The sequence below is a fragment of the Podarcis melisellensis genome (assembly GCF_964234715.1).
Source record: "Podarcis melisellensis genome assembly, chromosome: 16".
In the NCBI taxonomy this organism is placed as follows: Eukaryota; Metazoa; Chordata; class Lepidosauria; order Squamata; family Lacertidae; genus Podarcis; species Podarcis melisellensis.
The window spans coordinates 31,040,131-31,054,353 of record NC_138533.1 but is presented as its reverse complement, the minus strand read 5'-3'; the positions used below and the strand labels follow the sequence as shown (position 1 = coordinate 31,054,353).

The 14,223-nt window shown below is 45.5% G+C and overlaps 1 protein-coding gene across 1 annotated transcript in view; it reads right to left on the bottom strand.

Moving 5' to 3' along the window:
* The window catches only part of ZDHHC8 (zDHHC palmitoyltransferase 8), a 116,383-nt gene that overhangs the window by 29,113 nt on the left and 73,047 nt on the right, over positions 1–14,223 (bottom strand). The window lies entirely within an intron of this gene.

The following is a 14,223-nucleotide window of genomic DNA, read 5'->3' as shown; positions in this document are numbered from 1 at the left end:
CAGACACTTCAGGTTACAGACGCTTCAGGTTACAGATTCCGCTAACCCAGAAATACAGTGGTACCTTAGGTTACATATGCTTCAGGTTACATACGCTTCAGTTTACAGACTCCGCTAACCCAGAAATCGTGCTTCAGGTTAAGAACTTTGCTTCAGGATGAGAACAGAAATTGTGCTTCGACGGTGCGGCGGCAGCAGGAGGCCCTATTACCTACTAGGTTAAGAACAGTTTCAGGTTAAGAACAGACCTCCAGAACGAAATAAGTTCTTAACCCAAGGTAGCACTGTAAGTGCTTCTTCATCAATAAAGACTTAACTATCAGACTTCCTTAGCTGGGGTGGGCCAGGACACCACTGCAAATCCAACCCATTCACACTTGATTGCAATTCCACCATGGGCAGCTGCTGTTCAGTTTTTTCCTGTGCAATCCTGGCTTGATTTCAAGAGGCAAGAATAATCTTGATTCTTCTTTTGCGGTTGAGGCTTGAACTCAAGGCTTATTAAAATTTGGCTTCTTTTTCTGCCCGCTCACAAGGGGACTGAAGAAGGTGCCAAAATCAGAAGGCATTGAGTTCAAACTGCAACTGCAAAGGAAGAATTGGGAGCATGTTTAGAGTGTGCTCCTGGGTCTCCCTTTGTAGCTACTGCTTGGACGTTCCCGTGTCTAATGTCGTTATGATGGAAAGATGTTCCTGGTTTGCCCCAAACGACCCGGCAAGTCAACCTCCGACAACTGGTGGCCCTACCTCTTTAGACTCTGCAGCTAATTAGCTACCCAGTGAAAATTAATAGGCTATTTTTCAATAGGAAATTAGTGCCACCAACTCCATCATGGAAGGAAACCTATATCCATAAACAAATCTGTTCATTTACTGGAGTTGTATATTTGAATGAGTTCAGTGAAGTTTAAAGAAAGGGCACAGTGAATCATTAGAAGCATTAGCAAGAATTCTTTCGTCTCCACCCTACCATTGTTCCTTGTATAATTTGTTTTCTGGATTTTTTTCTTTTTTCATTTTTTTGATAGGGCATAAACTGAGCTGTGGAAAAAAAGAAACTGCTGCAAGAGTTCTGAGATAAGCAGTTGTGAATGAAATTGCCAGCTTAAATGCAAAAGGTAAGATAGGAATACTGTATGTTGTTGTTGTTTAGTTGTTTAGTTGTGACCCCCTGGACCAGAGCACGCCAGGCACTCCTGTCTTCCACTACTTCTCCATTCCCCACTTTATATGTGAACAGGATAAACTTTTAACACATAGGTGTTGCCTTGTACATGTAGTTTGGGCCAAAGCCGCTTGCTTTTATGAACATACCTACCATGCTTGGTAGACCAGCTGTAACACGCTTTGATTGACAAAGGATTTCCCTGAAATACTTTGGTACAAATTGTTCTTGTGTGGCTGGCCTGAGATGATACAAACTAGATGATGTGATTCCCTTCCTCCCACGCCCACAGAATGGGTAACATTTTAAACAAATATTAATAATATTATTACAAATTGCACAAAAACGCCAAAAAGAAAAAGTCTCCGAGAGCAGAAAAGAAAGGGAGGTTCAATTAAGTTAATTGCAAATCACTAGTCTATGACATCGCCAGCATGTGTTCCTTGACATTATGTTGAGTAAATGCATTGTTCCAAAAAAACAGATGAACAATTCCCAGTCACAAACAAATACTTGCCTTGCCCTTGAATTGCTTTCACGAGCATGGATTATAGCAGTAGTTTTACGCAAGATCCTAGCAAGCTAAGCCTTCTGCAACCTTTCCCTCATGGTTGGACTTTTCCATGAGTTCCAGTTTTTGGCAATAAGCTTATTTGCAGTTATCAACATCTCTGTTTTCATCCATAGCATCTTTCGGATTATTTTGAGAGGCAAAAACAATAGGCTTTCCTAGTACTTCCTGAATGGTTCTTGCCCTTGAAATCTGAAAGGTTTTAATCCCTTTGAACAGCCACCAATGCTCCTAATGCTTTCAAGGCTAGATTTGAATTGCCAGAGTATCATATTTGATAAGCCGCACATCTTTTGAGCAGGTGTGTATCGCCAAACCAAACTGGGCCCCCACATTTTGAAGGTCCTCAGAAACAGAAATTTCAGCATGCGGTTATCATGCTACTGTTACAAGGCCATAGCGGACAGACAAACAAAGCCACTGTTACAAGAGAGCAAGGCCACAGCCGGCAGATGAACAAAGAAGCCTTCAAAAGGAAGAAACATGGAATGTTAGAGGCTGATGGGTTAAGAATGTAGAGTTTCACTCTCTGTTTATTTAGTCTATAAAAAGTGGGCGCACCCTGATTGGGATGTGCAGATTGCGAACATATTGTGCTGCACCATTTGCTATGCATAAGGTAAAGGGACCCTGACCATTAGGTCCAGTTGTGGCTGACTCTGGGGTTGCGGTGCTCATCTTGCTTTATTGGCCGAGGGAGCCGGCGTACAGCTTCCAGGTCATGTGGCCAGCATGACTAAGCCGCTTCTGGCGAACCAGAGCAGCGCACGGAAACACCACTTACCTTCCCGCCAGAGTAGTACCTATTTATCTACTTGCACTTTGATGTGCTTTTGAACTGCTAGGTTGGCAGGAACAGGGACCGAGCAACGGGAGCTCACCCCGTTGCGGGGATTCGAACCGCCGACCTTCTGATCGGCAAGTCCTAGGCTCTGTGGTTTAACCCACAGCGCCACCCGGGTCCCTATTTGCTATGCATATGCAAATCAAATAAACCTGCTTGAAACCTGAATTGGCATTTGCCTCCCTGTGTCCAGTCCATGCTCCAGAATATCCGAGTCACATGCGATCCAACAATTTCACCACCTGATTTACAAGGCAGAAAAATGGTTTTATGTGGCATTTGGTGATTTTTTTTAAAAGGAGAAGTAAAAGTTTAGGGACGCGGGTGGCGCTGTGGGTAAAACCTCAGCGCCTAGGACTTGCCGACCGCATGGTCGGCGGTTCGAATCCCCGCGGCGGGGTGCGCTCCCGTCGTTCAGTCCCAGCGCCTGCCAACCTAGCAGTTCGAAAGCACCCCCGGGTGCAAGTAGATAAATAGGGACCGCTTACCAGCGGGAAGGTAAACGGCGTTTCCGTGTGCGGCTCTGGCTCGCCAGATGCAGCTTGTCACGCTGGCCACGTGACCCGGAAGTGTCTTCGGACAGCGCTGGCTCCCGGCCTCTAGAGTGAGATGAGCGCACAACCCTAGAGTCTGTCAAGACTGGCCCGTATGGGCAGGGGTACCTTTACCTTTAAAAGTTTAGGGGTGGGGATGTACATAAAACAGCCTATGCATCATTCCTCTTAATGGCCAATGACTGGCGCCTGCCGTTTCCTCCCCAAAATGCCTTTCTGAGGTTTGTTGCTGCTACTGCTGGTGCCGCTGCACACAGCAAAGACAAAAGAGAAACAAAAGTGGGCGATTTCACCTCTGAAATACACCACATTCGGTGCTATGAGTGTTCCTGAATTATGCACATGCATGCATACTGCCAGTCTTATTATAGGTATTTTTACATAGGAATGTAAGGCCATTTCTAATGTTCTCTGTCTGCTAGCACAAAGCAAACCCCTGCCCCACCTCAAAACGCACACACACAAAATCTGCAGCAGAAGCAGCAAGAAATATACACCTGAAATGTTCTAAGCGTTGCATGGAGATTAAACGAAAATAAATCCCTGCCTGCAGGCTCACAAAAGGAAAACGGAATGAGGACTTCAGAGGAAAGTAGGAATTGGAGCAGAGTGTCCTTTCTGGGTGGAACGGAGGGGTGGCAAACTCCTTAAAGCTGCTCCTTCTCTGGCCCACTAGCAGTAGAACTGAATGCAGGCAGGCTATTTATTTATGTATTTATTTATAGATGTGAAAGCATCTATAAAGTGCTTAATATTTTTAAAAAGTGCTTAATATTAAAAAAAATCTCTAGGGGGTGTACCATATCAAAACAAACAATACGATCAAAACAAAACACAATGTACAACACAAGCATATTATGCCTGTTTTGGAGTCACTGCCCTACGACATCCTGCAGGGCAAGGTGCCAAGAGAGGAATTTCCCCAGATGAGCTAAGGCATGGGTAGACCGGATCTGGCCCAATCACCTTCTAAATCCAGCCCGTGGACAGTCTGGGAATCAGCGTGTTTTTACATGAGTAGAATGGGTCTTTTTATTTAAAATGCATCTCTGGGTTATTTGTGGGGCACAGAAATTTGTTCTTTTCCCCCCTTCAAAATATAGTCCAGCCCCCCACAAGGTCTGAGGACAGTGGACTGGCCCCCTGCTGAAAAAGTTTGCTGATCCCTGAGCTAAGGGATCTTGCAGGTCTCTCTCTCTACAGGGGCAAACAGTCTTTTGAGTAACCTGGTTCGAAGCTGTTCAGGACCTTTATATGTTAACAAGACTTTGAACAAGACCTGGTACCTGATCATCAACCTTTGCAGTTCCCTTAAAGGTAAAGGGACCCCTGACCATTAGGTCCAGTTGTGAATGACTCTGGGGTTGCGGCGCTCATCTCGCTTTACTGGCCAAGGGAGCCGGCATTTGTCCGCAGACAGCTTCCAGGCCATGTGGCCAGCATGACTAAGCTATTTCTGGTGAACCAGAGCAGCACATGGAAACGCCGTTTGCCTTCCCGCCGGAGCAGTACCTATTTATCTACTTGCACTTTGACATGCTTTCGAACTGCTAGGTGGACAGGAGCAGGGACCGAGCAATGGGAGCTCACCCCGTTGCGGGGATTTGAACCGCCGACCTTATGATCGGCAAGTCCTAGGCTCTGTGGTTTAACCCACAGAGCCACCCACGCCCCACAGTTGCAGTTCCCTTAGCACACATGTAATATGTGCGCGTCCTGATCACCTCAACAAAAGGATCAGGGAAGCAAACTTCCTGCAATTGTTCCTTTACTGGCCAATAGAAGGGCCAGGTTGGTCTCCCTTGCCCAGGATGTTGTTCGTCCTCTGAGGCAGAAGACAGAGGATGTCAGCAACTCCTAGATCTCTACCTGTGGCAGAGGTTAGCTGCATAGTCTGAGGTGGGGTGGGCAGACAGAGTTGCATAGCGGTTAGGGCACTGAACTAGGACCTGGAAGACTAAGGTTCAAATCCCAACTCAGAAATGAAGTTCACTGGGCAACCTTTCAGCCTAATCTAACTCACGGGGTTATTGTGAGGATAAAAAATAAGGAAGAAGTGAAAACGATTATGCCACTTCTAGGTCCTTGAAGAAAAGATGAGATATAAACACAAAAACAAACTCACATGGGTACACAATACTGTAAACCCTTCCAGGAACCAAATTAGATTTTTATTTCCTCCCCCACCTGGAAGTTTTCTAGCAACTGTATTTACTAAATGCAGTCCCATGTTCTGTTTATTTTAGTCTGTAGTTTCGGCACCCTTCAGCACAGCTTTTCTCTCCTTTCCCAACCTCCTTTCCTCCAGGAAATGTCACAAGTGACTGCCTGTTAAAACCTGACTTCTCCCACTCATTTGGCAGAGCAAACTTCAAAAGGCTGGCTGGCTGGCTGGCTGGCTGTACAGAGAAAGGAAGCTTTGTTTTGGTTAACATGCAACCCGGCTTCCTCAACCAACTAAGAATTTCAATGTGGAGACGGGGCATTCGGACATTCTTTTTCAACCTGTACCTCCTGCTATTCCTTCAGAGACTTTCTCAGTTCACTCTGGAGGAGTAACTTTAGCGGGAGAGCAAATCTTATCAATTGCTTGTTTTCGTTCACTCTCCCGCCACCAACTCAGTGCCCACCAGATGTTTTCGGCTGCATCTCCCATCAGCCCCAGCCAGTGGCGTAGCGTGGGGGGTGCAGGGGGGGCCGGCCGCACCGGGCGCAACATCTGGGGGTTAGGGTTAGGGGGCGCAAATCCACGGGTTAGGGGGCCCAAATTACTTGCCTTGCCCCGGGTGCTGACAACCCACGCTACGCCACTGGCCCCAGCCAGCAGGTCTGACATCCAGCTTGGCTTTGAGGAGGCCCCACCAGGCACCTCAACCTACAGGCCTAATTGCAACGACGGTGAATGACCTTGGAGAAGCCAGAGGTTAACTGCCCAGAGAGCATAGAAAGGGATTTTATGGTGGGTTTCTTCTCTGCATAGCCGCAGCTCACCTGGCATGACTGCCACCTCAAGCCTCCCAATCTCCCACAGAAGCTATTTCATTCTTCACACTGCTGCACTGGCAATGCTAACTTCTTTCTTGTAGAAACACACACAGAGACAATGAAGCAAAGGGTGGCTGGCCAATAACAGCAGGGCATTCAGCGATGCCTAATTCTGGTAACCAACAGCCTTAAGCATGAAAAGAGAATCACTTTTCAGCTCAAGGGCCACATTCCATTCTGGACAGGCTTCCAAGGGCCACATGCCAGGGGCAATCATGAGGACAGCAATAAAAGTGAATTTTACCTTTGTGCATTAGGTTAAGGTCTTCACATTCACACATCCTTGTCTATCCTCCATCTAGACCACTAAGAAGCATCCTTAAGAGTTCAAGTGTAGGAGTGCAAATATCCAGAGATGTAGTGATCAGGTGGGATTGCTATGAGGAATTATAACAGATATAGAGTAAGCCATCTGTGTCAGCAATGAAAGCATTGCATTGACTGGGTTTAAACTATTTTGATATGATTTTTGATCAATCTACACCTCTGCATCTCTGGTACACAGTGTACACAGCAGTTGCTTCGCCAGGCAGGCTTCCTGGGCCATAAAGATAGTAGGCAAGTTACTTCGATGTAGTTTCTTATATATAATCTTAAAATGTTAATTTTGGGGCCAGGAAACAGATCTCACATTAAGGGGATAATGGTCACTGTCCTCCTGGGCATCCTTCTTATCATGTGTACTGATTGTTTATTACCTCCGGGGTTGCCAGATGCACCCCTTTGTAGTTCTCAAGTTATTTACTAGCCCTTTGTAGTTCTCAACTTATTTACCCCAGAAATATTTGTGCTTAATTAGTTTTAGTGGTTTAACTTTCTCCCTACGTGGGTTTGATGAAATGCTCAGAGGAAATATGATTGGTTCTTATGAGCACTGTGTAAAAGATTCTTTTGCTAATAAAATGGCCTGGTGAGGGGTGTGGGGTACGCACTTTTCTCCGAGAGCCTTGCTGGTCAAAGCCCCGTGTCTTGATTTTTAATCAGGGTCCAGTCCTTCCTTTACTTTGCGAACGCAACATTCAAGGACACACTCCAGCAGGCAAAAGCACTCAGGGTGTTAAGTAGGGATAGTGATGGGTGTGACACACAAGGGCATGTGTCCTGGAAGAATCCAGAGCACCCGAACATAAACTGAGTCTTCCTGATTGTAGAAGGAGGAGGAGGAGGAGGAGGAGGGTTTGGATTTGATATCCCACTTTATCACTATTGCTGTGGGTTAAACCACAGAGCCTAGGACTTGCCGATCAGAAGGTCGGCTGTTTGAATCCCTGCGATGGGGTGAGCTCCTGTTGCTTGGTCCCTGCTCCTGCCCACCTAGAAGTTCGAAAGCACGTCAAAGTGCAAATAACTAGGTACCGCTCCGGTGGGAAGGTAAACAGCGTTTCTGTGTGCTGCTCTGGTTCACCAGAAGCGGCTTAGTCACGGTGGCCACATGACCTGGAAGCTGTACACTGGCTCCCTCGGCCAATAAAGCGAGATGAGCACCGCAACCCCAGAGTCGGTCACGACTGGACCTAATGGTCAGGGGTCCCTTTAAGGAGTCTCAAAGCAGCTAACAATCCCCTTCCCTTCCTCCCCCACAACAAACACTCTGTGAGGTGAGTGAGGCTGAGAGACTTCAAAGAAGTGTGACTAGCCCAAGGTCGCCCAGCAGCTGCATGTAGAGGAGCAGGGAATTGAACCTGGTTCACCAGATTATGAGTCCACCACTCTTAACCACTACACCACACTGGCTCAGGTCCAATAAACCAGCACCCTGCTTTGCACAACGGCAAATTAGATGCCTCCAGGGATCCCACAAACAGGAAGTAAATGCAACAGCCTATCCATACTGTCTGCCCCCCAGCAGCTGGCATTCCGCAGTCTACTGCCTTGAAACATGGAGGTTCTATTTTGCCAAACAGCCATTGATCATATCCTCATTTTTAAATTGGTTTAGTACTGGGGGGGGGGGGAGAGAACCCTAATCAATACTCCTCCCCACATCATGTGAATTTGATAAGTTAACTATGGAGCGTGCAGTAAATGCAAAGATGAGAAGATTTACACTGCCTCTAAAGGAGGAGTGGGGAAAGCTGTTGCCCTCCAATTTGCTGTTGGGACTCCTGTGCCCATCTGCTCCAGCCAGCAGGGCCAGAGGTCAGTGATGATGGGAGTTGAAGTCCCATAACATTCACAGCAACACCAGAAGCAGATATAGGGTAGCCCAACCAGTTCGTCCGCACTGGGTGCTAAGCCTGGAGGCACTGCAACAACAGCAAACAACGGAAGGGGCATCAAATTTCGGCATCGCACAGGGCGCCACTGAGATTTTAAAGCCCAATGTCCACCACTGGGGCCACTGATTCACCATCTTTGCTCTAGAAAATGGTCATGATTGAGATGTTGAGTCCTGTGTGTATTGTTCATCATCATGTTGGCTTTACAATGTTACACTGTGTACTTTAATGTGCGAGTTCACGTGTGTGTGTGATATTATCTCAATCTATCTCCTCCAAGTGTTCCTGTTTTCCAGGGACAGTCCTAGATTTACAGAAGCCGTCCCAGTTTCAGATTTGATCCTGGAATGTCCCACTTTTCCTTAGGACATCCCTATTTTCATCAGATAAATGTTGGAGGGTGTGGAGTTATGCAATCCATAAGCCAAGGAGATAAGGAGATAAGTAACACAACCTTTAGAAGACATCTGAAAGCAGCCCTGTATAGGGAAGTTTTAAAAAGTTTTATGTTTTATTATGTTTTTATATATGTTGGAAGCTGCCCAGATTGGCTGGGGCAAACAAATCAGATGGGCAGGGAATAATAATAATAATAATAATAATAATAATAATAATAATGGCTTTTTTTTAGCAGGAATTCTTAGGTGGGCAGCACTGCCATTCTAAGAGAACAAAGGAGGTCTTCATGGGGAGTTCTGGCTCCTCTTTTTCTAGAAAAATAGCACTAATAATACTAATAATAGGACGTCCCCATTTTCATCGGAGAAATGTTGGCGGGTATGTCTACATCCTAATGATGATAATGATTGGTTCCTTCCAAATAAACCCTGTGGTTTTGAGTTTTAACACTACCACCAACTTTACAAGGGAAATCTCCATGCACCCATCCCTTAGATTCAAGATTTGCAAAGTGGGCTAACAAATCAGGATTTTCTGAATGCTGCAGTTGCATTTGGAGATCAATCTAATTAATACAAAGCATAACACACTCTGGAGTGTTGCTTGTATCCTTAATTCCTTTTGAAATTCCTGTTTTACATAAACATATTACCATATTTAGATATGATTTAGGGACGACTGGCCGGGAGGCAAGTGTTGAGAGTCATTAAATAAGATTTGGCAAACAATAGAGAAGCCATTTATTCTCTCTCTACCACATTTTGAAGGGTGTTTGTGTGCATTAGACACTGAAATTTCACACTTACATTTAATGAAATGAATGCTAACATTTGTGCTTCTCAGGAGAAACATGGGGGACTTTGTCTCTGTAAGTTGAACCAATCTGGCTTTGAAACAGGAAATCATATCTAGCATTTGGGCTCTGTTGGTAAAAGCAAATAATTAAAAAAAACTCCAGCTTGTCTCAGCTTTTTGCTTTGAATGAAAACTGCCCTATAGGAAATGAAATTTGGGTAGGGAGGTGCACCAAACCCCAGCAGCCTCATGACTTTTGCTGATTCCTACCCAGTCCAACAACCTCAGATATGCAGATGACACAACCTTGATGGCAGAAAGTGAGGAGGAATTAAAGAACTTTTTAATGAGGGTGAAAGAGGAGAGCACAAAATATGGTCTGAAGCTCAACATCAAAAAAACGAAAATCATGGCCACTGGGCCCATCACCTCCTGGCAAATAGAAGGGGAAGAAATGGAGGCAGTGAGAGATTTTCCTTTTTTGGGCTCCATGATCACTGCAGATGGTGACAGCAGTCACGAAATTAAAAGATGCCTGCTTCTTGGGAGAAAAGCAATGACAAACCTAGACAGCATCTTAAAAAGCAGAGACATCACCTTGCCGACAAAGGTCCGTATAGTAAAAGCCATAGTTTTCCCAGTAGTGATGTATGGAAGTGAGAGCTGGACCATCAAGAAGGCTGACGGCCGGAGAATTGATGCTTTTGAATTATGGTGCTGGAGGAGACTCACTGGAAGGACAGATCCTGAAGCTGAGGCTCCAATACTTTGGCCACCTCATGAGAAGAGAAGACGCCCTGGAAAAGACCCTGATGTTGGGAAAGACAAGGAGAAGGGGACGACAGAGGACGAGATGGTTGGACAGTGTTCTTGAAGCTACCAGCATGAGTTTGACAAACTGTCAGAGGCAGAGGAAGACAGGAGTGCCTCGCGTGCTCTGGTCCATGGGGTCACGAAGAGTCAGACACGACTAAATGACTAAACAGCAGCAACAACAACCCAATCCTCACCCCACTTGGCAAAAAACAAAAAGGTTTCTAACCTTCTGGTGTTTTGAGTGGCACTAGGTAACCAGATCCCATCCCCATTTTAATTTTGCACAGTGACATGCACTCCCCCGTGGGTGGGGTAGGGTTGCCACCTTTGGTCAGGCAAAACATGGGACAGGTCAGGCAATTCACCATCCAGCTATAGATAAATGCACAGAGCCCAGTTCTGCACACACGATCCCCAGACAGATCAGGGAGTCTATGTGTAATACAACTGCCTACAACCTTCTCACTGTTTCCTTTTAGATGGCCGATTCAATGCCCTGAAGGCTGAAAGCATTTTCTATCAAGGTAGATCGAAAGCAAAGGCAAACGCCAAGGAATGTCAGTTCATCGCTAACACTGATTCAGAATGAAGCCTAGACCGTGTAGGCCGAATTAGACTATATCAAAGTAAAAATATAAGTCACGCCACCCATTAGCAGAAAACTTGCTGAATGCAGTTATCTATTACTAAAGGTTGTTGTTGTAATTGTCGTTATTTTTAAAGAGCAGGTGAGGAGGAGCAAAGTACCTTTCAGGAAAAGGCAGCTAGATGCCCAATCCCCTGAGGTTCAACTCTATCCAATTTAACCCTGTTTAATTATTCAAATCAGCTGGGCTGAATAGAAATCCGCTGCAGTTTAATAAGATATGATGGGTTTCGGTGGAGCGTTCCATTACAACCTGGACCCTTTCCAAATACTAGTGATGTGCATTCAGTATACTGCAGATCGGGTAAGGCGAATCAATTGAAAACGCAAGAGAAGGGAGCTGCTCTTAGTAAGGAAAGCTCTGTCTCACCACCAAGCAGAAACCGCACACAAAAGAAAGCTTCTCAACACTGCAACTGCTGAGTGCAACAGACTGGTCCTCGATCCTTTTTTTAAAAATGGCACCCCATCTTAGAATATCACCTCCTACTACGCAATGTTGCACTGCCGGTTTTATTTCTCCTGCATAGCAACCTATGTGTATAAAAATCAGCCTTCTTCAACCTGGTGCCCTCCAGATGTTATGGACTACAACTCGCAGCAGCCAAAACTAGCAACACCCCAGCAGCTTACAAGGCAGTAACAGGAAAAGGTCGTTCTCTTTCTCTCTCTTTAAAGCAATTAATTGAGTGGCAGGGCAGCTCCAGCCATGACCTGCATGTCCAGTTCAGCCAGAGCTTTGCTGGACAGCTTGCCCAGCTATCCCCAATACCAGGGTGCATAAAAATCAATGATTAAAAAAAAATTTTTTTAATCAGATTTTTTTTATTTAAATTGGATTTTTAAAATAAAATGCTTTTGGAGGAAAAATCTTTCTAAAGGTAGTTTTTTTATTTATTGTCGAAAGGCTATTCATCAGGAAATAAGGATTTGTTTTAAGTTTTTCATGTGTGCTAAAACTCAGTCTAAGCTGTTTTTTGTTTTTTAATTGTTTAACCACATCAGTTAACAAACATGGATACATATGCTATGAAGCTATTGTTTTAAATAATTTTGATTAAATTGTTATTAAGGAAATTATTATTTTTCTTCTTCCAATAAAGTACAGCAGAAATGTTGTCCAAATACAAACATACATGTGAGGTGAATGAGGCTGAGAGACTTCAGAGAAGTGTGACTAGCCCCAGGTCACCCAGCAGCTGCATTTGGAGCAGTGGGGAAGCGAACCCGGTTCGCCAGATTACGAGTCCACCGCTTTTAACCACAACACCACGCTGGCTCTCCAGTGAAGGGCAGGAGAGGTGGCAGAGTCAATCCGACAGTCCTGCCACCACGCTGGCACCTCCGTGAGCTCCCCACACCTCTCTGCTCTCAGTAGGCGGCAGCCAGTAAGCCAATGAACACATGCAAGTATATCAAACAACTGCAAGCTCCTACCTACGCCAACATGCAGCAGTTCAGTAGCAACATTTAATGTGTTTCACATTCTCCATGGTCCAAAAATGACACTGAGCAGGCATGTGGATTTCTTAATAAGGCATTCTTATCACAAAGCAAAGGGCGGGGAGGAAATGAGGCTCGCCGGTCTCCCTGGGATTCGGGAAAATAATATATTCTGGAGGGAAGTAATTATAATTACACATGCTGCTGATCACAGAGAAAACCAGGAGCTTCAAGAGAGTGGGTCACAATGCAAAGTCTGCAGCGAAAGAGTTTAACAAAGCTAAGCTAATCAGATTTATTTTTGCTCACTGTAACTAATCTCTGAACAGAGAATGCACTTTGGTTATTATAAACCAAACTGCTTGATTACCAGTAGGGAAACTGGAGTAGGAAAAGCTAGGGCACTCACCCTTTGTGTCACGGTTGGCATTGCCAGGCACTTGACAAAGCCCAGGTTTAAGAAGGGATACACTGTCAACCTTGGAGCCCTCTGTCCCAGCTGCTGTTCCTTGTGGCCAATGGAGGCTGGTCCGTTTGGGTAAATGGAGCGTTGCCCCAATATGGGCACTGGAGTCCCCACAGCTCTACAGGGTCTCAAAAGCAGAAGTATTTTCTTTTACTGGCTCCCTGATCCTTTTACACCTGGAGATGCCATGTATGAAGCAAACCCAGAGCATGTGATATAGCACTCAACTACAGCGCTTCTAGGAGACACGGGTGGCGCTGTGGGTTAAACCACAGAGCCTAGGACTTGCCGATCAGAAGGTCGGCGGTTTGAATCCCTGTGACGGCGTGAGCTCCCGTTGCTCGGTCCCAGCTCCTGCCAACTTAGCAGTTTGAAAGCACATCCAAGTGCAAGTAGATAAATAGGTACCGCTCCGGCAGGGAGGTAAACGGCATTTCCCTGCGCTGCTCTGGTTCGCCAGAACTGACTTAGTCATGCTAGCCACATGAGCCGGAAGCTGTACACCGGCTCCCTCGGCCAATAAAGCGAGATGAGTGCCGCAACCCCAGAGTTGGCCATGACTGGACCTAATGGTCAGGGGTCCCTTTACCCTTTACCTTTTACAGCCCTTCTCCAAAGCAAGTTTTCAAAGGCACAGCCTCCCTTGGCTTTCAAAGCAGCAGGCTCATGGTGATTCTCTCTCTCCCCCCCCCCCTCTCTCTCTCACACACACTTAATTCCCCCCCCCCCCATTTTACACCTCAAAATAAACATTTTACATAATATTATATATCCAGTGACTCCTCTCCTTCTCCTTCCATGGTCCATTTTGCTTATCTATCATTCCTTCATATTTTACTTTAACCATTTTAATCTTACATCACTCCAATATTAATTACACTGTTGAATTTATCTTAATGCTGCCAGGGTTTCTGGCCATATACAATTATTTCCCATATACATATTTCTCACACTTCTTTGAATACATGTTCTACTTGCTCTCTTGTTCTATGTGCTAAACCTGCTACTTCTGCACATCCTAACACAGGGGTCAGCAAAACGTTTCAGCAGGGGGCCGGTCCACTGTCCCTCAGACCTTGTGGGGGGCTGGACTATTTTTTTTGGGGGGGAATGAATTCCTATGCCCCACAAATAACCCAGAAATGCATTTTAAAGAAAAGGGCACATTCTACTCATGTGAAAACACACTGATTCCCGGACTATCTGTGGGCTGGATTTAGAAGGCAATTGGGCCAGATCCGGACCCTGGGCCTTAGTTTG